Raw genomic sequence first — 24,953 nt, forward strand, 5'->3', positions numbered from 1 at the left:
TCACAGGTGCTTTGAAATTTTCGACTGTGAGCTCATCTCTGTTGGGTGTTTAACTGTGGGAATACCACCTGTGGGGGTTAAAGGTGTGTCCCTACAGAGCAGCTTTATCCGGAATGATCTGCCAGGTGCTTCCAGAGTTTCAAAGGCTCTGGCCAAAGTTTTTGGTAATTAACCCTGCTTGGGGTTTCCTGGATCATGTAGGCTATAGAAAAATCAACTCCAGACTCTCATGAGTCCTCAGGCTATGGTTTAAATAATCAGAGGAGAACTTTTATCATATTCAAATGATAGGATGCTGTGAAGATAGTTTTTTTCTGTCTACTCTTTCACTGGCTGTGAAGCCCTTAACAGGTTCAGATTTATGCATAGACATCAATTACAACCTCTCACCTTGTAGACAAGGCCACCCGTGGAGTTGCAAGGTAGCTGATCCCAAGGAGCTACAAAACCTGTTTTGGGTTATGGAGACCAACTACCTCTCCTTCATTCTTTCCCAGCCTTTCTATTCCATCTTGTCCATAGCACCAGCTCATTGCTCCACATCACTTCCCTCTTTTATATTTGCACCTGAGGCTTTCACGTATTCGTTCATGTCAGATTTTGCCCAACATGTTTAGGTGTTTGGAACACAAGGATTTTCAAGATATTAGTGCCTTTAAGTTTATAGATGAATTAGGGGAGGAGTGACATCTTTATGACAATGAATATTCCCTTCCAAGAACTGGATATTTGTTTAGATTTTCTTTGTAGCCTTCCATTAGGTTTTTAAAATGTTCTTTATGTGTTTTGTACTTCTTTTTATTTCTTATTTCCCTTTAGCTGTTATACACAGGATCTTTTTTTAATTTTAACTTTCACTAACTTTGCATATATGAAGGCCATGATTTCCACATGTTAATTTTGTTCCTAGCCAACTTGTTGAATTCTTCTGTTGTTTATATCATTTTTCCAGTTGCCAGCCTTGGGTTTTTCTGATATGCAATCATCTCAGCCCTAAAATATGATACTTTCACCTCTGTCCTCCAATTTTTTTTATGTCCCTATTTTATTCCTTTTCCTAGACTGATAGTACTTTTGTACCAGTGTTACATAATAGGTGGAATAGAAAGCATTCTTCCATTTTCCCTAATTGAAACAGGAATGCTGCTGTTGGCTTCTTGTTAAGCTTGGCCCTGGCTAACTAGCCCATTAAAGTGACTGGCATTTATGGGAGTCTCCAGAATTTAAAAGCACTTTCTTGTGCATTGTCATGTTGACTTCTTGCCACCACCTGACTTTACGACATACAGAAAATACTCAATTTGATCAATTTTCTTTTAAAGACAACTCATGGAGGGGTGTCTGGGTGGCTCAGTGGAATAAGCATTTCCACTTAGGTCATGATCTCCCAGTTTGTGGGTTTGAACCTCACCTCAGGCTTTGCAATGACAACACCAAACCTACTTCAGATTCTCTCTCTCAAAATAATAAACAATAAATAAACTTAAAAAAAAAAAGACAACTTATTGAAAATTTTACCTGAATGGCCAGAGACCTTCAATTGTACTGGCAGGTGGAAGTTTAGCCACTTTGGGTTACCAGACCTAGTCACAAACATCTTATTGTCTATTTCTTGTTGAAGACCCAAATCTGGTCTTCTCTTTAACTAAAAAGCAACCAGGAAAAATAAAAAAGCAATGTAATGTTTTAGACGGAAATATGTATGTCTCAGTGTAAACTTTTAAAGTAGTAGTTATTGCTTTAAAGCGCATAAAAAGCGCACTGCAAAGCCTTGGTCTGCTCTGTTTGTATTTATGCAACTGGTATTCACTAAGAACTGCTGTGTAAGGTTGTACAGTTTGTACACTCTGCAAAGGTGCCCAGAAGTGGGGGCTATTAGGGGGAAAATCCAACTGACATTCTATTTGCCAAGCCTCCTGTTATGGATGGTGGCAGGAGCCTGACCCCACCAAAGGAAAGGGCTTTTTTTAGAGGCAGTCTGTGCCTGCAGGGCTACTTCTGCCCAGAAGAGGGCGCCTTTTTCTAATTGTCTCAAAGAGTCCTTAAGGCTTATATCACATGGGTTAAATTCACTCTTGTACAGCATAATTCCATACACAGTCCATGCAGCCTCACATTAGAGCGGTACCAGGTTTTTTCTCATCTGGACTTTGATTAACAAATAAGAATCTTTTTAGAAGGGTCCCTTTTATAATTCAGTTTTGAAACATGATGCCATCTTCATCACCTTCAGTAAACATCTACAGGGCATCCTCTAAGCAGGGACCCCTAAAAAGCACTGGATAGAAAAGGAGTTGAACACACAACAAGCACTAGCCAAGGTTACATGTCACAGATTGTCTTGTGAACGTACATTACTCTTATCTGAAGTGAAAGTTCTGAAGAGGCATAATCAGACATCGGAAGGGTCGCTGGGAACTACATATTCCCATCTATTAGTCTTGTGCCTACTTCCTGCAAGTTTGTCTACTTCCTGCAAGTACTTCTTCGTGGAAGATGGAGTGAGTGAAATCTCCTTCCAGAGCAAGTTATGAAGGGTGGGGAGCATACTGACTCCTGAAAGCAGATGGAGGCCGTGTGCATTTGTCCAGTGCAGAGGACTCAACCTCTTGCTGCTCCGCCAAGGTTTAGAGACAAGGAACTGCTGAGTCAACACCGATGAGTCTAGTAAATATAGAGGTGGAAGGAATTTTATACATCGCCCACTCTATACTTCTCAAATATGAGGAATGTTGGTTCAGGAGTATTCTGTACCAATCCAAGATTGCATCCTTGTTAATGGGAAAGTAGAGATGACAATGCAGTATGGACCTCATCTTTGGGATTCAAGATGTCACTTCTTGTGAGGTTTCAAGCACTTTCACTCTTTGAAAAACAACTTATGGCATGCATAGTATGTGTATTCATAGTCTCTGGAATAGTGATGGCTTGAATAAAGAAGCACACCTTACTGGAAACAAGCGCCTGCCTTTGAATCCTGATTTCTATGTGTCTTACCCCGAAATAGTTACTGTTGTTCAGTCTTCAGATCTGATGCCTCTGTTTGTGGAATTGTAGAGTGTATGAATATAAGACATAAAAGCTGTAAGCTTACGATCTGTAGGCTAATCAGTGGCCTATGACATGACCACATGAGAAAAGAAGAGTTGACATTTGGAAAGACTGGAGAGTGGGCCACGTAGCTGTGGAAGGCTAACTGACAGGTGATGGAGACTCAGTACTGAGAGCTCCTCCATGAGCCTTGAGAAAGCAAGGGACGCCATATGCAAAGTCAGATAAATGCAAAGATGGGAGAGCACATCTGCTGGTTTTCCCCTTTTCAGAAGGGGAAATTCTCCTCATGGTCTTTGGTCTTTGCACAGCTTTCCTCATGGTCTTTGGGTTCCATGAGGCCTCTGCATCCTCATCTTCTACTCCCCTCTTCATTCAGGCCCATATGCGTCATTTTTCCTTTTTCGCAGAGTGTCTGGACCAAAGCAACCTGCCCCTTGCAGACTGTTGGATACAGAACCTCCAGGAGGAGCAGGATTCCTTTCCCCCAAAACCCTAGCCTGACGATGCTCTTAGTCCCTGTGGAGAAGAGTGGGAACACCTCTTCTTCAGCATCCATGGTCAAAACCCGCCACTGGGGAAATAGGAACTTCAAGCAACCATTTCCTAATTCTGTTAGGACAAGCCCTTCCTCCAAGGGATTAGTGAATTAATCACCAAACTGAATCTTAGGTCTAAACATGTCAAGGTGATTTCTGAATGAAACTTGAATCCCATAGGACCTCAGGGCAACATGGCACTCAGCAGATGCCCCTTGTCATCTGGGAGCACAGAGCACATGGGCACAAAGCCTCCTGCTCTCAGGTCATGTTCTAGAGGACAGTGGTTCTTAAACTTTCCCACGTGCTAGAATCACCCGGAATGTTTCTTGAATCACCACCTACATGGCTGGGCTCTACCCCGAGGTTTCTGATTCAGGAGGTCTGGGTTGAGGGTCCAAGAATTTACATTTTTAACAAGTTCACAGACAACTCTAATGGTGCTGGTTTTGAATCACACTTTGAGAAACACTGCTTTAGAACAGTGCTTTTCAGAAAACAAGTGATAACTAGAGAATGACTATGCTAAGGCTTCTTTTGAGGAGAATAGAAATATTCTAAAATTAGATTAAGGTGATCGCTGCACAAGGCTATACATACAATGAGAATCGTTGAATTATACACTTCAAATGGGTAAAGGTTGTGGTATGTAAATCACATGATAATAAAGCTGGTTTTTAAAAGCCATAACTTATTACAGTGGATTGCAAACAACATTTTTCTTTCAATTAATTAGAATGAAATAGAAAATATCATATGTTTGGGGTGCCTGGGTGGCTCAGTCGGTTGAGCCCCTGAGTTTGGTTCATGAGTTCAAGTCCCGCATGAAGCTCGCTGTTGTCAGCGTAGAGCCTATTTCGGACCCTCTGTCCCCCTCTCTCTCTGCCCTTCCCCTTTTCGTGCCCTCTCTCTCAAAAAATACATTAAAAAAATAAATAAAAAATATCATGTGTTTTACATAGTGTATGACGATTCTCCAGAGAAACAATTAATAGGATATATATACACATACACACACATACAGAGAGAGAGAGAGAGAGAATGAGAGAGACCAAAATCTTCACGGCAGGCTGGCAAGCTGGCAGGATTTTACAGCTGCGTTCTTTTTTTATTATTATTATTATTTTATTTTTTTAAGTGTTTTATTTATTTTTGAGACAGAAAGAGACAGAGCCTGAGCAGGGGAGGGGCAGAGAGAGAGTGAAACACAGAATCCGAAGCAGGCTCCAGGCTCTGAGCCATCAGCACAGAGCCCGACGCGGGACTCGAACTCACAAACCACGAGATCATGACTTGAGCCGAAGTCGGACGCTCAACCTACTGAGCCATCCAGGCGCCCCTTATTATTATTATTTTTCATGTTTATTTATTTTTGAGAGAGAGATAGAGCACGAGTGGAGGAGGGACAGGGAGAGGGAGACACAGAATCTGAAGCAGGCTCCAGGGTCCGAGCTGTCAGCACAGAGCCTGACGTGGGGCTCCAGTTCACGAACCGTGAGATCATGACCTGAGCCAAAGTCGGAAGCTCAACAACCTGAGTTATAGCTGCATTCTTGAGTCCAAAGGCAACCTAAAGACAGAATCTTTCCTCTTTGTGGGACCTCATCTTTTCTTTTTTAGGTCTTCAGCTGATTGAATTAGCCCCACCCACATTATGGAGGCTAATCTCCGTTACTCAAAGTGTACTGATTTAATGGTTAATCACATTAAAAAAAATACTTTCATGGCAACACCTAGACTGTTTGGATCAAGCAACTGTCACCAGAGTCTGGTCAGACTCACATATCAAATTCACCATCAGTAGAAATACTGTTTTGTGAAAACGGTCATTTCCATTTTCACACACACATGCACGCCTATGGGCGAACCGGCTTGTGGTTTAAAAGGTCTTCATTACTGTGAGTCGCAGATTAAAAAACACAAAAGCCTCTGCTTTAGGACGCTTCTTCCTAAAACAGACAAAATGAACAACCAACCAAAAAATCTGCTTTACTGCTTTTGGTGAAAGCACACTAAGTGGAATTTAATGAAGTCTTTTTGTGCCTCAAGCCTGAAGACCCAGTGGAAAGAAAGTCGTCCCCAGATTCTGGGAGCCTTATCTGGCTATCACCTTTATTACTCGAGACAGCCATATGCTTGTGACTGTCTGAAGGCTCGTACTGCCAAGCCTGGGATGATTGAACCAAGTGGAAAACATGTGTAGGCTGGCAGGCACATCTTGTAGACAGATCAAATGATTAGGCAGAGCTTCTCTGTGCCATTAACATGTGACCAAAGCAGTTCATTTTGAGGAGGCTGTTTTGCTGTGGCAGCTTCAAAAGGTAACAACACTGTCATTTCTTAACCAGTTGTGTGCATAGCTGATGATCCTGACCACCCACTGCAACCCCAGGCAGGGCTCACAATAAGAGTTGTGGATGGGGGGGGAGACACAGGAAATGGATAAAGTTGTTTGTGATACACATTACTTTGTACTTTTTGTTTTGTAAAGGGCTTTAGAATGAGGGGTCTTTGCTTTTTAACATGAGGACTGTGGTGAGGTTGGAGATGGCGTCATCCTCAGCATGACTTAAGGATGTCTGTGAGGTATTGTGGGTAACACACTTATAATTGACATGGGCTGGGTTTTTTTTTTTTTTTTTAAGGTTATTTAAGATTGTCTCATCCAAGCAAGATGTCTTAGGATATCAGATATTTTCATCCTCATTTGACTAGTGAAATCTAAATTCTAACATTTAAGTTCACCATTGGGTATGTAATGCACCCCCTCCATGCTGGCCACCCCCTCCCACCTGAGACCACTCGAATGATGATAGCAGGAGCTGGCCCCATTCTTCACCAAGATTTCAGATCATTCCCCAAGTGAGAGTGCAGTACTGGGAGACCCCACCCAGCCTAACTGCTATGCCCCTCCTCCTTTGTCTGTGTCCCTGGGACACCAAGCTCTTTCCCTCGCATGAGTGTGGGGACGTGGAGGCATGTTTTACCCTGTACCTGAACTGTTTACTTTTCCTTCCAGCTTCAGTTTACCAATTCCCCATTCTCAGGCTGAACCAGACTGGGCATGGCTGTGTTGGGCTCACATTCTGTCTTCCTCTCCAGTCAGATTTCCCAGGATGGCCCTGCTCTGTGGCTTTTACTTCTGCTTCCTTCACTCCACAAGCTAGTAGCGATGGTCCATCCCACTTCCTGACGCCCAGCCCAGTTTTCTCCCATCTCCTGGCCAGCCCAAAACTGTAGTGATAATACACCATGCTGACCAAGACAGTTTGTAGGTAAATTAAATGATAAATTTGTAAATAGAACAAGGTACAAGTAGAGAATTTCAGCTATTTATTGCTCAGTAATTTCTATACCTGTTGAATGATTTTTAATTGGGGTAGTGGTTTAAAACAACCATTCTGTTATCTCCACCATTCTGTGTGCTGACTGGATTTAGCGAGAAAGTACTTGTGCCCCATGTGCTATCAGCTGGGGCAGCAGTCATCTGGGGACTTGACTGAGTTACCCCATTCAAGATGGCGCACACATAGGGCAGGGAGTCGGTCCTGGTTGTCCGCCGGCACCTCAGCTGGGATTGTCAACTGGAGCACGCTGGTGTTATGCCCAGAATTCATGATCCCCAAAGACCACTAGGGAGCCGAGTCCGATGCAAAAGCAAAGAGCCTTTATTCGAGCTAGCTCGAGCTCAATCCCCTACCTGCACCGACGCAGCGGTGAGATACCAGGGAGAGAGAGCGAGTTTCAAAAGGACAAAGGTTTTATTGGGGCCTAGGGGCAGTTGGTGAGGTAATGGCTATGGCCTCAGCCGATTGGCTGGGGAAGGGTCCTGGGGAAGGGTCCGAGTCCTGTTAGGCAGGGGGGGGGGGGGGGTTACTCAAGGGGAGGAGGTGTGGTCAAGGTGAAGGACATAGAACAAGATGGAGTCGGCCAGGTAGGCCCGCCCTTTCACTGGTTCTCTGTGTGCCGTCTCCGTATGATTTGGACTGCTTGCAGGATCCCAGGAGGGAGTGTTCCAAGTATACAAAAGCAGAAGTGGCGAACCTCTAAAACCCAACCTTCAAAGTTCTAAAGCATCATGTCTGCTGCATGCTGGTAGTCAAAACTAGTCGCAGGGCCAGCCTGGAGAAAGGAAAGATTCCATCTAGTGATGGGTTTGTGGCCATCTTCAGTCTGTCACATAGAGACAGATAAATGGATGGATAAAGAATGGGTGAATTGAGGGGCGCCTGGGTGGCGCAGTCGGTTAAGCGTCCGACTTCAGCCAGGTCACGATCTCGCGGTCCGTGAGTTCGAGCCCCGCGTCAGGCTCTGGGCTGATGGCTCGGAGCCTGGAGCCTGTTTCCGATTCTGTGTCTCCCTCTCTCTCTGCCCCTCCCCTGTTCATGCTCTGTCTCTCTCTGTCCCAAAAATAAATAAAAATGTTGAAAAAAAAAAATTAAAAAAAAAAAAAAAAAAGAATGGGTGAATTGAAATGTTCCAACTAAAATTTTCAGGAAATAATGGTGGTTTTTATGTACTTCTTGTTGCTTTACTGCATTTTCTGATTTTTCCAGCAATAAATGAATTGCTATCTTTTAATTTTAATAAGTATCATACATGCATATGTACGTATGTTATCAGTACAGCTTGATGAATTTTAACAAAGTGGAACATGGTCATGTAACTTGAATCTAGATCAAGAAAGAGAACATTATCAGCACTCCAAACATCTTCTTCAATAGCTATTACTTTTGCTAAGACAAGAAAAGCATTTAATATTTAAAGAGAAGCATCTATTATTTAAAAAGAAAAGAAACAACAGTTCTTACCTATCTTGTATTTTTTACTAGTAAAACACATCTTTGACATTTGCAAAATAACCACAAACCCTTAACAATTCTTTAAATTATAGACGTCAAGGCTCAATTGGCTAATATCCAATAATTTGGAACAAATGAATAGAAGTGGATTTTCCTGACAGTTGAATGGCTACTCTGAATGTTTAGTGAATTGACCAATGGTCTATATCCTTATCAAGGCTTTTATCATTGTCAAAATTGTTATTTAATTCTTCAAACTTGTTTTGAAGTGAGGCATACATAAATAGAGAATCAGGGTTTTTAGCAAAAGCATCAACCAGCAATTAGCTTCAGAAGCATACAAAAAACAAATCTGCATATGCACATATTGTCATTTGGTCCACCTGACCATTTCAAAGGGTAATAAGCTAGATTCTCCTGAGATGGAAATGACACAGTTCTGCGGCTCACCATTATTATAAATTATTTACATAGAATTCTGATTAACTTTTTAAATGCACATTTATATGTTGAGATGGACACTGATGAAAAATCAAAGACCAAGACTTGTTCTCATTCTTTAATTCTTGACTTAAAGTTCCCTCATGGCATTCACCTTCCCTGGCCACCTCATTTAGAGGCAGTGCCCTGTCTTCCCATCCTGCTTGTTTTCTGCAGAGGCTCTGTGATAACCTGAGTAATGGCCTCCAGGTAGAGCCAGGTCTTAAGCCCTGGAACCTGTGAACATTATCTTCTGTGAAAAAAGGGGTCTTTGAATCTGTAATCACAGAATAAGCGATTAAGGATCATGCTCTGAGGTAGTCCTAGATTATCCTGGTGGGCCCTCCATATAATCACAATCCCTCTTACCTTTATAAGAGGGAGGCAGAGAGAAACTTCACACAGAAGCAGGGGAAAGCATTCAGGGAGAGAAGATGCTGTGTTCTCTGGCTTTGAAGTTGGAGGAAGGGGACCCTTGAGCCAAGGAATGCAACAACAACAACGACGACAACAAATACAGCTGTGGATACAGCTTTGCCTAGAAAGGCAAAGAAAAAGTTCTCCTCTAGAGCCTCTGGAAGGAGTAGAGATCTGTGGGCACCTTGACTTTGGCCAATGTCACTAGTTTCAGACTTGTAGCCTCCAGAGCTGTAAGAAAATGGATTTCTGTTGTTTTAAGCCAAGTCGTGGTAACCTGTTACAGTAGCCATAGGAAACTAATATAGTACCTATCACAATTTGAATTATTTGTCGACTTTTTAAAAAATTTTTTTAACGTTTATTTATTTTTGAAAGAGAGAGAGAGAGACAGAGAGAGAGAGAGAGTGTGTGAGTGGGGAAGGGACAGAGAGAGAGGGAGACACAATCCAAAGCAGGCTCCAGGCTCTGAGCCGTCAGCACAGAGCCTGATGCAGGGCTCAAACCTCGAGATCGTGACCTGAGCCGCAGTCGGATGCTTAACTGACTGAGCCACCCAGGTGCCCCTGTCAACTTCCCTTTTTTATTCTTATCTCCCTCACTGGACACTAAGCTCCTGGAGGTAGGGACCTGCTTTGTCTTCACTGTTGTATCCACTGTACCCAGTTGGGTCCTTGGCAGAGAGTAAATGCATACCAAGTGATTCTGCAGCTAATGACAAGCAGACAGGGGTATTTTAGAGGAGGTGCACGGACATTAAGGGGTGGGTAAAAGCTTGGTGCAGCAAAAATTGGAGGAGAGCATTACAGATGGGGGTTCTGTTATGAGCAAACATGAAAAGGTGAGAATGGAGAATTAACCTGGGGTTTGAGAAAGCCAATGAGAAGAATGGGCAGATAAGCCTGGAGAATCAGGGAGACTCTCCCCTGGAAGGATGACATAAGGCCATGAGAAGCAGAGAGGAGTGGAAAGGCACATGGTACAAGCTGGTGGTTTTAGGCTGTGTGCAGACAGCTTACCCAGTGGGCAGTTATAAGCACCGGCAAAGTAGTGCTCTCCTAAAGAGAGAAAGGTTTAGCTTTGAGGAATTAATGAAGAATTTTACAGTTGGGAAATCTACCAAGAGACTCTTTTTACTTCAGCATACTATATATATTCTGTTTTGAAGTGAAGTCTTGAGTTTAGTTTGAACCATATGTAAATAAGCAGAACCACAGGCGTTTTTAGGACTTCAGTCCTCTGCAGATCGTAGGCCTTTGAGACTGCAGGATGGGATCATCCCTGTGTCCTCTGTCTACACATACGGCACGATGATAGTGGACCATTTCCAGTCTGTTGACATGAGCAAATTAACTGCCTCTGCTTCCTTCTTGGTGGTGCTCCCAAACTCTTGCTTTGCATAATTAGCTGATCATTTACATCCTCATTAAGAGCTTACCAGTCAAAATGGTGATCAGGGGCGCCTGGGTGGCTCAGTCAAACATCCAACTCAACTCAGGTCATGATCTCGCAGTTCGTGAGATCAGGTGAATTCAAGCCCTGTGTTGGGGTCTGTGCTGACAGCTCAGAGTGTGGAGCTTGCTTCAGATTCTGTGTCTCCTTGGGACACCTGGGTGCCTCAGTCAGTTAAGCGTCTGTCTTCGGCTCAGGCCATGATCTTATGGTTTGTGAGTTGAAGCCCCACGTCTGGCTCTGTGCTGACAGCTGAGCCTGGAGCCTGCTTTAGATTCTGTGTCTCACTCTCTCTCTGCGCCTCCCCCACTTGCACTCTGTTTCTCTCTCTTTCTCAAAAATAAACAATAAAAAATTAATTTAAAAAAAGACTCTGTGTCTCTTCCCCTCCCCCACTCATGCTCTGTCTCTCTCTCAAAAATAAATAAACATTAAAAAAAAGTAATAAAGGCTCATTAAAAACTCAAACAATACAGAATTGAGTACAATTAACATTGAAAGAACTTCCTTCCTTCCTGCTTGATCCTATCCTAAGAGGGAACCTCTGGAACAGTTCAGTATTTCCCCCCTTCTAGACAAGGACTTTTTTGTATTTGTGAATTTCGGCCAGCTTTAAAAATAGGCTCCCCGGATGGTTTCCCAGATGAGGCGATTTATGGGATTAGGAAAAACCCCTGTCCAATGTGCCATCTCTCCAAATAATTTTCTCATTATGCCATTTTATGGCTGAAATCCCATCATTAATGATTCACTTCTTTGGCTTAGTGGTTTGTCCCTTCTTAAGATGCAAATACCTCATACAAGACTTACCCTTTAAGTCCTAACAGTCCTTGTGAGAATGAGTTTATTTAAATGAAGTCATTCCGGGGGCCCCTGTGTGGCTCAGTCGGTTGAGCGTCCGACTTCGGCTCAGGTCATGATCTCACGGTTTGTGAGTTCAAGCTCCGCGTTGGGCTTGGTGCTGATAGCTCTGAGCCTGGAGCCTGCTTCGGATTCTGTGTCTCCTTCTCTCTCTGCCCATCTCCTGCTTGTGCTCTGTCTCTCTCTGTCTCTCAAAGATAAATAAATGTTAAAAAAAAAATGAAGTCATTCCCTCACTCTGCTCTTTTATATCATCATCCGCTTTGTTCATGATCACAATTTGCAATCATTTGTTTGACCACTGACTCAAGTTCCATTGAACTTGAAGACAAGTTCATCCATGAAGACAAGGATGGCTTGTGTCTTCTTACCTACCCACTTCCTGGGGCTCAGTGACACAGGATGTGCTCAATAAACGTTTGATTGGCTGGAAGACCTTGTTATACTGCAATCAGTCGTGAGACCTAAGGGTGCTGGAACGTGATGGAGGGCCAAAAAAGTGCCATGGGAGAGGGCGAGGCTGCCTCCCAGGCCCGGTCCTAGGCTGGTGCACACTGCTTGGGACCGACAGCTTGCTTCCCATGGCTCCCGCTTCGATGGGTGGCTGTGCGGTTGTTAAATCATTTGAATGTCATTCCTGGGGCCACAACAGAACTTTGCTGAACCTCATCAGTCCCGTCAGTCACTATCCACCCTGTGAATGAAAACTCTCTGAACTGATTTTTTAAAGCCTGAGAAAGTAGAAAATCAAAGCAGGATAGGAGTTATCTGTTTTGGTTGGATTCTCTGTTTTGTTTTGTTTTTTGTTTTGTTTTGTTTTGTTTGAGTGAGTCCCAAAAGCTGTTTCTCCCCCCCACCACTTTTTTCTTTTTAACAGCTGCATAAACATCCCCTCCCCCAAAAAAGTCATGGGAACAGGGTGTGGGTGAAGGATCATATTTGTAGGGATCTGCTGTTTGCAAAAATACATCCAGAAAGCTGGCAACATCCATGCACCTTTTATTCCAGGTGTGCCCATCAAATTCATTGACCATATTAACACTTGCCTCTAATGGCAGTCAGTGCAAAGGGAATTTCAGAATTAAGAATAGGAAAGCTTCGTAAATGTAAAACTAATACAACATTGCATGTCAACTACTGAAGTAAAAATTAAAAACAAAACAAAACAGGAGAATAGCAAAGCTTCCAGAGTAGGAAAAAGTGGACTTGACTTAGTAGAACTTCTATGTAAGCCTCTTAGTGGCAGCATTTATCACCATTTATAATTGTATATTTATTGTTCGTTTGATGGTTTGTGTAGCATCTATCCCCCCTTCCAATCTATAAGCTCCCTCTGGGGAATGCTGTCTGGTTCTGCTTGTCACGACGTGCCCAGTTCCTAACACGGTGCTTGGCATAGAGCATGTGCTCAGAGACATCTGTCCCATGAATGAATACATGGCACCTCATTCAGTTGGGATGTCCTGTTCCAATGTGAATGGATTTTTCAAAATTGCTTAGCTTCTTAGTCTGACATAGGACAGTTTCTATTTTTTGTCTGAGTAGCCTTCTAGCAAAGCTTTCAGCCTTTTTTTCTCACTTAAAAAAAATCTGTGTTATAGGGGACTTAGTTTTTTCTTATGAATGGGGTCAACTGTAGATAATTAGTGACTGTTGTAATAGAAGCAGTAGGAAGAGATTGTTCCATAATATTCTCTTAATGAGAAAATAGTAAAACTAAACTCAAGTGGTCTATGGGTATTTTTTTTTTTACTTGTATCACCATCATTGTCATCATCGTCGTCGTCAAGAGGATGATCCCTTTTTCAATTTTAATTTAATGAGAATGGATCTTTGCAGCCACTGAGACCACATGTTTACTTATTAAGGAAACCACTTCCTTTAACCTAAGTCACACCTGTTTGCACGCCATGCAGATGTAAAGAGAACTGAGTTCCTGTGGGGGTGGGAGAGAAGAGTGCAGACAGGACTGTGTAGGACACTCAGGGGGATGAGGCTGGAGAGGACTCCAGAATTTGTTGGAGGCGAGGCTTGTATGAGGAGGCAAAAGAGGTCAGGATGAGTGTATTTACAGACTCCTAAAACAGAGCAATTGTTGATACCAGCTGCAATACATCTACAGCCCTTCGTGTTGTCATGGTTAATGTGTTTTCTACCCAAAACCGTACACTCCCCACATTGTGAGTATAAAGCCAGAGTTATTCTTAGACATTCCTTCCTGGCAGAGAGCAAGGAGGTCCCGGAGTTGCTATGCCTCTCTGGCAAATCTATCTAGAATAGCATGTTTGCCTTTGATCCTCAGGGCTTAAGATGGATAGAGGGGAAAAGTGAGTATAATGAAAAAGGTCACCGATTCTCTAAGGTGGAGATGCAACGGACTAAATCCAACAGCGTTTGGCAAATGAAAAGCACATAAGAAGATGCTGTAAGGAATAAACTGTGGGAAGCGAATGATGAAAAGACAAGAAGGATGTTCTTAAGTTTGGACTGGCTAATTTTCAAAACTTACTGATGATCCAGAGACCCAGGAAAATCCTAGACAGAAGTGTGTTTCAGACTCCATGATGTTGAGTGTCGGGCTGTTTATGGTGTACCTTCTGTGTGATACTCTCCTCTGCAGATGCTTCCTGTAAGGAAGTAGAATGCCTCACAGACAACCCATTCCAGGGAATCGGAAGTGCTGTCATGTGCAGTTGAAACACATGATTAGCACAGGGGTAGCAGGGATCAGACTCGGTTAAGGATATGCTGCTATGGCAGTGATATTTCATAGCTGATGAGCCCTGCAGGGCCAGCAGAGGATCCAGCGTTATTCTTAGACATTCCTTCCTGGCAGAGAGCAAGGAGGTCCCAGAGTTGCTACACCTCTCTGGAAAGTCTATCTAGAATAGCATGTATGTCTTTTTTTTTTTTTTTTAATTTTTTTTTTAACGTTTATTTATTTTTGAGACAGAGACAGAGCATGAACGGGGGAGGGGCAGAGAGAGATCATGTGAGATCATGACCTGAGCTGAAGTCGGACACTTAACCGACTGAGCCACCCAGGTGCCCCTGGAATAGCATGTATGTCTTTGATCCTCAGGTCTTAATATGGATAGAGAGAAAAAATGAGTACACTGTTAATAACAGTGTGCACTTCACCGCATGTACTCCTATTAATACTCTATGTAGTGCTAACCAAGCTTCCTCCTTTTCATATGATGCTTCATTTGATTCTCAGTTTTCCTGTAGATACTGTTATCTACTTAAATTAGAACAATGTGAGGCATAGGTAGAAATTGGAGGGCGGGAACATGGAATAGCCAAGGTATTTCTTCTTTGGATAACCGTCTCCCGGAGTAGCTGTTCCTCATCTGGTTCTAGCTCCTACTTGCCAGTCCCTTCTTCCGTTGGCCAAGCTCCCTATTGTCCTACCACGGTTCTGCTTCCTGTTCTGGTCCTCAGAAGCTCCCCACTCCTGAGCTCTGCTGTCATCACTACCCTCTCTTGGTCCCGTCACCTGTACAACCAAAGAGCTTCAAACGACTGCTGCCCCAGGGTTGATTCCTCATTCCCACTTTGGCTGTACAGCTATTCCAAAGACTTTGTTACCAGCTCCATATATTCAGTCCTCTCTGAACTGCCAGGTATTGCTTGACCCTGAGTGATATATAGTAAACTGATTTTATTATGTTCAAGGTAGATACTATTTTTCCAGATGATTTTGGAAGGAGTATCACAGAGAACAGCTGTTTACTCTATTCCTGAAGCCAGCGGCTGGAGGGTGGGGGTGGGGGTAGAGAGAGAGATTGATTTAGTTCAAGGAACTGACTTATGTGATTGTGGGAGCTGGCAAATCTGAAACCAATAAGACAGACCACTGAGAAGGACAGGCTGGACCACTGAGAGAGTTGCAGGCGGGACCTGAAGCTGCACTCCACGGGTGGACCTCTTCTTCCTCTGAGAAACTTCAGTCTTGCTGATAAGGCCTTTCAACTGATTGGATGGGGCCCACCCAGATTGTCAAGGATAATCTCCTTTTTTCCCATCATGGGGAACACTCACAGGCTAGGCCTAGTGGGTGTAGTGTGGGGTTTCCCAGGAAGGAAAGCAGGGCATACTGGAGCCCTCAGGGTATGCTTCGTGGTTTTGGGCGTGTTGGCGAGAGTAAGGTCGGTCCACGTGGAGGGGTGGGGGGAAGATGGGTTGCGATGTGCTGAGCATCAGAGGCATCTCAGAGGACAGTACTGATTATAGACCTAAACCACTTCTACAAATACTTTCACAGCAGCACGTTGATGAGTGTTTAATTGAGTAGATGGATAGCATAACCTTGCTGTGTTGACACATAAAACTAACCATCACAGCAGAGAAGAGCAAGAAGTGGGACAGAAAGCAAACAGACAGACAAGTGATTCACTGTGTGGTGAACACACACACACGGGTACAAATAAGCAATATGAGTACAAGTATGTGACTCATGGTGGTGAGGGCAGTTTCAACCACTTGGTAGAGTCCAGACCCTGTCTGCAACAGCTACAGGGATCTACCTCTCAGGTCACTCCCTTTGAGACCAATGCCCTGCTGTCTAATAGTCTTGGTAAAAGCCGAGGACTCTTGTCTGGTTCCCTAAACATTCTAGACTCTCCCACCTTCAATCCAATATGAACTTCCTACCAAAAATGTGGACTCTTTTGAGTAACTCATTGGCTTCTGCTTCAGTCCAATCTTTCATTAAATTAAAGACACTCACATACACACACACACACACACACGCGCGCGCGCACACACACACACACACACACACACACACACAGAGTAGTCCCCCCTTTTCCATGGGGGGATCTGTTCCACAACCCCCACTAAGATGCCTGAAACTACAGATAGTACCAAACCCTATAGAAACTGTTTTTTCCTATAAACACATACCTATGATAACATTTAATTTAAAAATTAGGCACAGTTTCTCAAGTTCCACATGAGTGAAAACATGATATCTGGGGCATTGAGAAGGGCACCTGTTGGGATGAGCACTGGGTGTTGTATGTAAGCGATGAATCACAGGACTCTAACCCCAAAACCAAGAGCACGCTGTATACACTGTATGTTAGCTAACTTGATAATAAATTATATTAAAAAATAAAAATAAAAAAATGTAGGCATAGTAAGGGATTAACAACAACTAATAATAAAATAGAACAATTATAACAATATTCTGGAACAAAAGTTCTGTGAATATGGTTTCTGTCTCTCTCAAAATACCATATTGTCCTGTACTCTTATTGTCTGGTACTATGTCCCTCTTCTTGTGACGTGAGATGAGAAAATGCCCATGTGATGAGCTGAAGCAAGGGGCATGACGCGGGCACTGTGACCTAGTGTCAGACTATTATTATTTGACCTCTGACGACACTTCAGAAGGAGAGCCAGCTGCCTCTGGACTGCAGTTGATCACAGGCAACTGATGCCACAGAGAGCGAAACTGCAAAGAAGGGGGGACTACTGGATACACAAACACACACAAAGCACCTGCTCTGTGCCAGACTTGTCCTGGGTGCTAGGGCTACAACAGTGAACGAAACAGACGGTGGCTGTGTTTATGGAGCTTACAGAGTGGTCAGGACTGGCCACACAATTTCTGAAACCTACTGCCAAGTAAAACCGTGGGGCCCCTCGTGCAAAAATTATTAAGAATTTCAAGACAGCATTAGAAAGCATGTAAACCAAGCATGAGGCCCTTCTAAACACAGGCCTCTTGCCCCTGAAGCTGGCCTAGAGTCCAGTGATCTGGTCTTGAGCAACTACTCAGCAGCAATATGAGCTTCCTGGTCCTCTGCTTCCAATGGGGAAGAACATAGAGGGAAACTATTCTCTAACTGTGGTCTTCTTCCAGGGAGGGATTTTCCTGTTGTAATATATTACCACTTGGTCTTTCCTAGACCACACTAAGCATTCTAAGTGTTGGGGATCCAGCTTCCTTTGTGTGTCCACCAGTAGCAAACAAGAGAGGATTGTGGCATAACAAACACTGAAGTATAGTTGTGTAAACTGGGTATGGGACTCAAGATCTCTGACTTTTTTTTTTTAATTTTTTAAAATGATTTTTTATTTATTTTTGAGACAGAGAGAGACAGAACATGAGCAGGGGAGGGGCAGAGAGAGAGGGAGACACAGAATCCAAAGCCGGCTCCAGACTCCGAGCTGTCAGCACAGAGCCTGATGTGGGGCTCGAATTCACAGACTGTGAGATCATGACCTGAGCTGAAGTCGGATGCTCAACCGACTGAGCCACCTAGGTGCCCCTCAAGATCTCTGACTTTTATAGTGAGGATAGGAATTGTGTACCTCACAGGATTGTTTAAGGATTTAATAAGATAATGCTTATAAAGTAACACCTGGTGTTTGGTAAATACTTACAAATGTAAATATCCTTATTATTAAGGCAACTTAAACGCACTGAAGTTATAAGAAACCATAGCCTCAATTGCAAAATACATACTCAGATCACCAAGGAGATAATGTACCATATGTTTAAATTAAAATTCAAAGAAATTCTTACAAAGAAAACTCTTTATATCTAGTGCTGGAATACTCATTCAATAAAATGTGGGTGTTACCACAGAGCAAAGTTGGAGCTACAGGAGAAGAGTTAAATGAAAACATACAGCTCATTCCAGTAGGAATAATGCTGAGGCGGGCATGAGCGTTTAAAATTCTTTTTTAATGTTTATTTATTTTTGAGAGAGGGAGACAGACCGCAAGCAGGGAAAGGGCAGAAAGAGAGGAATACACAGAATCTGAAGCAGGCTCCAGGCTCCGAGCTGTCAACACAGAGCCCGATGCGGAGCTTGAACCCTCACACTGAGGGCTCATGACCTGATGCTTAACTGACTAAGCCACCCAGGCGCCTCTAGGCATGAGGGTTTAATTTGAGGGTCAGTGCTAGGACCAGTCTATAAAAAACAATCTTTATCTATGAGGCCAAGAAAAGCAAAAGGGAATGAGCTTCAAGTTTGGGGGACACACAAAAGTCCAGGTTGTTGCCTGAGTGGGAAGCACTGGCTAAACATGGGAAGCATTAGTGAAAAGTAGCTAATGGGGTAGAGCTAGCGCCATGAGCTCCGCCTTGGAAAGAAGTAAGGGATTCCTGCTACAAGTTGAGAAAGGCACACAGAGAGAGTGGGATGTGAGGGATCAGAAGGGAGAGAAGCGAGAACAATGTAGATCAGATTCTTGCCACAGGGCCAGCATCTCTGTCAGCATCACAGCCAGTTCTGTGGATTGCCGGATGCCTTCCCCACCTTTCTTCTGCCAGCCTTCTTCTTCAGCCACCCCACATGGCCAAAAAAAAAAAAAAAAAAAAAAAAAAATCAAGGGCTCAGATAAAGTCATGGGACACAACCCTATAAAGGGCATGAATTCATGACCTTGTGACAGAAAACATTTACGGTGGTTCCTGGATGCACGTGCAGTACAACCAGGACACGGAACCTAAAACAGGAGGTAATGGAGATACAGAAACAGTTCTAATGAGGCCAGGTCTACTGTGCGGGATCGAAGGGGTTATTTTGTTCCCTGGTTCAGCTGTTGGCCTAGTCTTTGCGGTCCAGGCACAGGAGAGACAACTCTCACCAAACGTCTTCTGAGGACCAATGACTGTATGACTGCCTGGCTTAAGAGGAGAGACCCTGGACCATGGGTGTGATGTAAGCATAGCATGTAGGTTTCAGGAAGTCATGTTTTGTAAAAAACTGTTAGTGGTTTCATACACCTCGGTGTGGGGATTAAAGGGTGGCCACACATCATTGCTGTTCTTTCCTGTGATGTCTGTTTTCCTCTTCAACCAACACACTTGCCCCATAGAGCTGGCAAACATTCTCTGGATGTATTATTTCCGTTCCTAAGCTTTGCCCGTGCCACTACTTTCCTCTTGTACCTTCCTCCTCCTCTTCTGTGACTAAGAGAGTCCCAGCTGCCACTCCAGGACAAATGACCTCTCCTCCATCACAACCCTCCTTTTAGGAGGCAGCATCAATGTCTCCCTCCTTGGAACTCCCAGAACATTTCCTCTTCCAGCACTTCCAGTCACCTACTCTTATGTGATTGAGATTATGAATCCCTCAGATGTAAGAGTGAAGTCTTAATCATTTTGTAGTCCCTGAAGCCTGACGCCGGCAGGAATTGGGTAAGCGTTTCTTATGTAGTTGAATGAATGGATGGATAACCATCCATCCATTAAAAGAATTACCATATTATTTTGCAGATTCCAAGTTTTAAAAATATTTGGTAGACTCCAAGCTTGCTGAATACATATTTTCAAAGACTGTAGATGATTAAATCCAAGTAAATACAGTCCTTTAAAACTTTTTATCGCAGGCTCACTTTGGCAGCACATATACTGAAGCAACACAGAGAATATTAGTGTGGCCCTTGCGCAAGGATGACCTGCAAATTCGTGAATCATTCCATATTTTTATGAATGGATAAAGAAATTGTGGTTTATATACACAATGGAATACTATGTGGCAATGAGAAACAATGAAATATGGCCTTTTGTAGCAACGTGGATGGAACTGGAGAGTGTTGTGCTAAGTGAAATAAGTCATACAGAGAGACAGATACCATATGTTTCCACTCTTAGGTGGATCCTGAGAAACTTAACAAAAGACCATGGGGGAGGGGAAGGAAAAAAAAAGTTAGGGAGGGAGCCAAATCATAAGAGACTCTTAAAAACAGAATAAACTCGGGGCGCCTGGGTGGCGCAGTCGGTTAAGCGTCCGACTTCAGCCAGGTCACGATCTCGCGGTCCGTGAGTTCGAGCCCCGCGTCGGGCTCTGGGCTGATGGCTCGGAGCCTGGAGCCTGTTTCCGATTCTGTGTCTCCCTCCCCCGTTCATGCTCTGTCTCTCTCTGTCCCAAAAATAAATAAACGTTGAAAAAAAAAATTAAAAAAAAAAAAAAAACAGAATAAACTGAGGGTTGATGGGGGGTGGGAGGGAGGGGAGGGAGGGGAGGGAGGGGAGGGAGAGGAGGGTGGGTGATGGGCATTGAGGAGAGCACCTGTTGGGATGAGCACTGGGTGTTGTATGGAAACAATTTGACAATAAATTTCATAAAAGATAAATAAATAAAATAAAAAAATAAATAAACATTAAAAATACCTTTTTATCCCTATTTTAGAAACATTAAGTAAATGCTTAGTACTTTTGCAAGTGACCCTAATGGATAATTAATATTGTGGAAGCCAAAATTTAGATTAAAAAAAAATTCTCCACAGAGCTAGAACATTGAACTGTCAGAGGACAGCAATTGAACTGTTCCTAATTTCTGTTACATTTCGTAGCATATTTAAATCATATTAACCTATTTTGTTTCTTTATAAGACTTGCCAAAGTTACTTTTTTATATTTGCTGCTTATTTATTCTTCCTTTCCTGACTTGTCTGGGTTTTACTACCATTAAATAGCACCGAGGCACTGAGCACAGTACCCAGCACACAAGTTACACTAAATAAATGTTTATTGAACAAATGAATGTGTTCTGAAAGCAGAACAGAAAAAAAAAAATGGCAAAAACATTTTTTTCACAAAGCCACTTTTTTTTTTTTTAGGTTCTTAATAGTCTACTATATTTACCATTTTATATATCTGAAGTTAGATCTCCTACTTAATTAGTATATAGGTAATTTTGTATAAGTAAAAGCCTTTGTAAAAGGTCCAAGATCTCCTGAAAATGTTCATACCTGGAAGGATTTCAACACTAGACATGGCACTACAATTGAAACACTGGGGAGGCAGTGTTTCAATTGTAGTGCCATGTCTAGTGTTGAAATCCTTCCAGGTATGAACATTTTCAGGAGATCTTGGACCTGAGAACACACTGAGGGTTGATGGGGGGTGGGAGGGAGGGGAGGGTGGGTGATGGGTATTGAGGAGGGCACCTTTTGGGATGAGCACTGGGTGTTGTATGGAAACCAATTTGTCAATAAATTTCATATATATAAAAAAAAAAAAAGAAACACTGCCTCCTTATGTCTCATTTAGTTCTGCTGGGCTTTCGTAGAACATTCAGATGGCTTTGGAATTTTCCTTGTGGTTCTTTTACTCCAGAAAGGAGCATGTTGGCCACAAATATATTGTGCATTGCAGAAGGGAAATCTGAGGAAGAAAACAGAAGACTGGAAAGAGAAGGGAAAACATGTCGCCCTGTTTTCACGGTTACTTTTCTGCTCAGAAATAACATTTATATTGTCTCCTGTTGGACAGCTACAAAGAGCACACCAGCAGACCTGAAAGAGACCTGTTCAGTGCAGGACATGTCTGTATATGCCATCCAACCAAATGAGTGTCAAGTTGAATATGTAAATAAGCCTAATGGGTGAAGGCAGGTGACATGTCTATGTTGGGATCGTTGGGGGGGGGGGGCGGTGGGTGGGGCGGGGGATGACATGAAGGATAATGTGGGTCTCAGAAATAGAATTTTGTAACTGGACACGTTGTCACTCCTAATAATTATGGAGTCCTCTTACTTAAAAGAAAAAGAATAGATATCGGATGAGCGGCTAGCAGTCAATCCCATAAAAGTACAAGTGGAACCAACGAAATTCATGAAAATGGTACATGGGTGACTAAAGTTTGGAAAAACTATCCAGGAAGCACATATTCATGGATGTCACATTAGGAAGAAATGAGGAGAGATAGATAATCCCTGAGCAGAGCCCCTCATAGCTCAGAGGTATACTTGGGCAGACACACCTGTCTTCGGGTCAGCCGATTTCTACAACCAACATTTATCATAGACACTGGCTAAATGGTTAAAAAATAAAGGGCTTTGAGCCAGTCAGAATGAGTTGTGTGGGCCAGCGAATCCCACAGCAGGCTGTGTATCAGAGTCTCCAGAGAAGTTGCAAAAATAGAGATGTGTAGTCTCAATCTCTAGATACCGGGATTCAGTGGATTTGGGATTTAAGAATCTGTATTTTTACCGAGTGCCACAGTGATATCGAGGCAGGGAATCCAAGGGTAGTGGTCTTTAGAAATCACTAGTGGAGAACGAGTGCTGTATACTTGATGGTATCATGGCGATGGTAATTAACACTCATTGTAGTTGTTCTCTAGCAATAGTACACGTAAGACTTATTCGGGGTCCTTGCTCTAAGTGCAGGTTCCTGCTGCCACCCCTAGCACTTTTGAATAACTGGGTCTTAGAGCTAGCAGCCCAGCTGATTCTGATGCAGGTTACATGCAGACCAAATTTTGAGAAACCCTCATTTTGAAAACTTGATCTTTGCTGGGCACAGTACTGTAAGCCATTTATACACATTATCTGATTCCATCTTCCTAATGGTCTTACGGGAGAGGGACTTTTATTACCCCCATTTTACAGATGAAGAAATTGAAGCATGGGGAAGATAAGTAACTCATTCAAGATCACACTGTGAGTAGCTGAGCTGACATGCAGACCAGAACTGTTTGGCAGCAAGATTTATGTTCTTAATACTACATTGCCTCTTTGCTTCCAGGAGGTCAGAAGAAAAAAAAAATCTTCCTAGTTGGGGCAGTTACGAAGGCATTTAAACTAAAGTAGGATAAGTAGGTTTTGGAATTTGTCACTTGGTCCTTGGTCACACAAATGTTGAGATATCTCCAAAATAAATTCGTTTTTGCTTTTGTTTGTTTAGTCTTGAAAATTTGATAAATCCAACTGAAAGCAAACATGTTGATATTTCTTTCATAAAGTAAATAGAGTTATGGAGTCTGACATTATTGAATAGCTGTTAGAACCAGGGCATGACTTTAGATAATGCTGACATGGTGTTGAAGCCAGATACTCCCTATGTTTTAACAGTCTTCCTCCTTCAAAGCACTCTTGGCTTTCTCCTTTGAAGGAAAAATAAATGAGAAAATCAACAAAGGAACCCACAGACACACCCTGGGAAAACAAAATGGAAGATGCTGAAGCAGATCCTTTTTTTTTTTCTTTTAAGAACTTGCTCCTTTTGGATTTAATGATAATGTCGACTGCCTTTCAAAAGATAACTTTTTTACCAAATTATGAAATTTCTGCGGCACATCAGCATCCCTTTAAAGGGCATATTTCCTAGGCATTAGAGAAGTAAAGGCTGTAAGTCAAAGATAACTTGTTTACCAAACAGGGACTGTAATTGAAATGGCCCTTTGGAGTTAATGAAAATATAAAATAGCTTTCCCCACCAGACTGAGAAGAGTCTAATTTAATTATCTGTGAGTGTCACAGATTAGAAGCAGCCTTTCATCCATTTCTGGAAGCTGAATCTGGACAGCTCCCTCCTTGTGAAAGGAACAGGGAATTGGAGCCCTGGGTGGATGAAGAAAGTCCATGAGAGACACATAGATCATGGGTGTCTGGGCTCTTTAAACAATGCTGGATAGTGACAGTGATAGTGTTTATCTGGGTATGGCTCCAGTCATTCAGAGTTCATCCAGAGTCTATGGAACACCCATTATATCCCAGGCATTATGTGGATACCCTGGATACATAGATAAAATATGGAACCATAAGCCCCTCAGGACAGTCATCCCACACAAGATCAGAATTTGCAGAGGGTGATTTTTCAAAAGTTAGGGGGAATAAGTAAGGGGAAGAAATAGGTAGCATGTTAGAGGCAGAGGATTATTATGGAGACCTTTGTCATTTGTGAGAGCTGTGTTTCAGAAACATTGAAAGTCCCCAAATCTTGAAGCCCAGTGTATAAAAATTTCTCCAGTAAACTTCAGCTTTCCAAGAGAGATCACTAGCTTATGTCTTTCCTTGACCCTTCACTTAATCACCTGCACTAGATGCCCACTTTTTTTTTTCTTGGTATACACCTTTCCTATAGAGACAAAGATGGTATTTCTTCAAGAGAGCCACCAGCTAGGGAACGATGAGTAAACACACACACACACACACACACACACACACACACACACACACACGTTTTGAGGATGGAATGGAGGTTGCTCTTAGCCAGTGTGTCTCAACAGCTTATACTCCCTGTTATACTCCAGCCTTCAGTTAATTCAGGTCACATTTACACATCAGCAGAATGTTGGGGCCCTTGAGGAGCACAAGGCATGTGTGGAACCTGCATGTGAGTTCTGTGAATCCATTTTCAGGCATTGTGTCCTTGTGTATTTCTCAAGTAGGTGCTCATTATGTGACAGCAGGCTGGCAGTCTGGGGCCATGCCTAGTCGCTTGCAGGTGTATTTTCTCAGTCTCCATATTGCTTAGTTTTTAAAATTTTTATTAGAGGAATTTAATTTTTTGCCATAGAAATAGTGAAAAACAACAATGAACCTCCAGGTGCACATAACCCAATTTTTATCATTGTCCATCTTGTTTTGTCTGTTTA

General features: G+C 42.8%; 1 protein-coding gene and 1 pseudogene across 1 annotated transcript in view; both read left to right on the forward strand.

Annotated features, from left to right (window-relative positions):
* SNTB1 (syntrophin beta 1) overlaps window positions 1-24,953 on the forward strand; it is a 240,201-nt gene that overhangs the window by 168,719 nt on the left and 46,529 nt on the right. The window lies entirely within an intron of this gene.
* On the forward strand, window positions 19,958-20,056 carry LOC115506619 (annotated as a pseudogene).

The sequence above is a fragment of the Lynx canadensis genome, chromosome F2 (assembly GCF_007474595.2).
Source record: "Lynx canadensis isolate LIC74 chromosome F2, mLynCan4.pri.v2, whole genome shotgun sequence".
NCBI lineage: Eukaryota > Metazoa > Chordata > Mammalia > Carnivora > Felidae > Lynx > Lynx canadensis.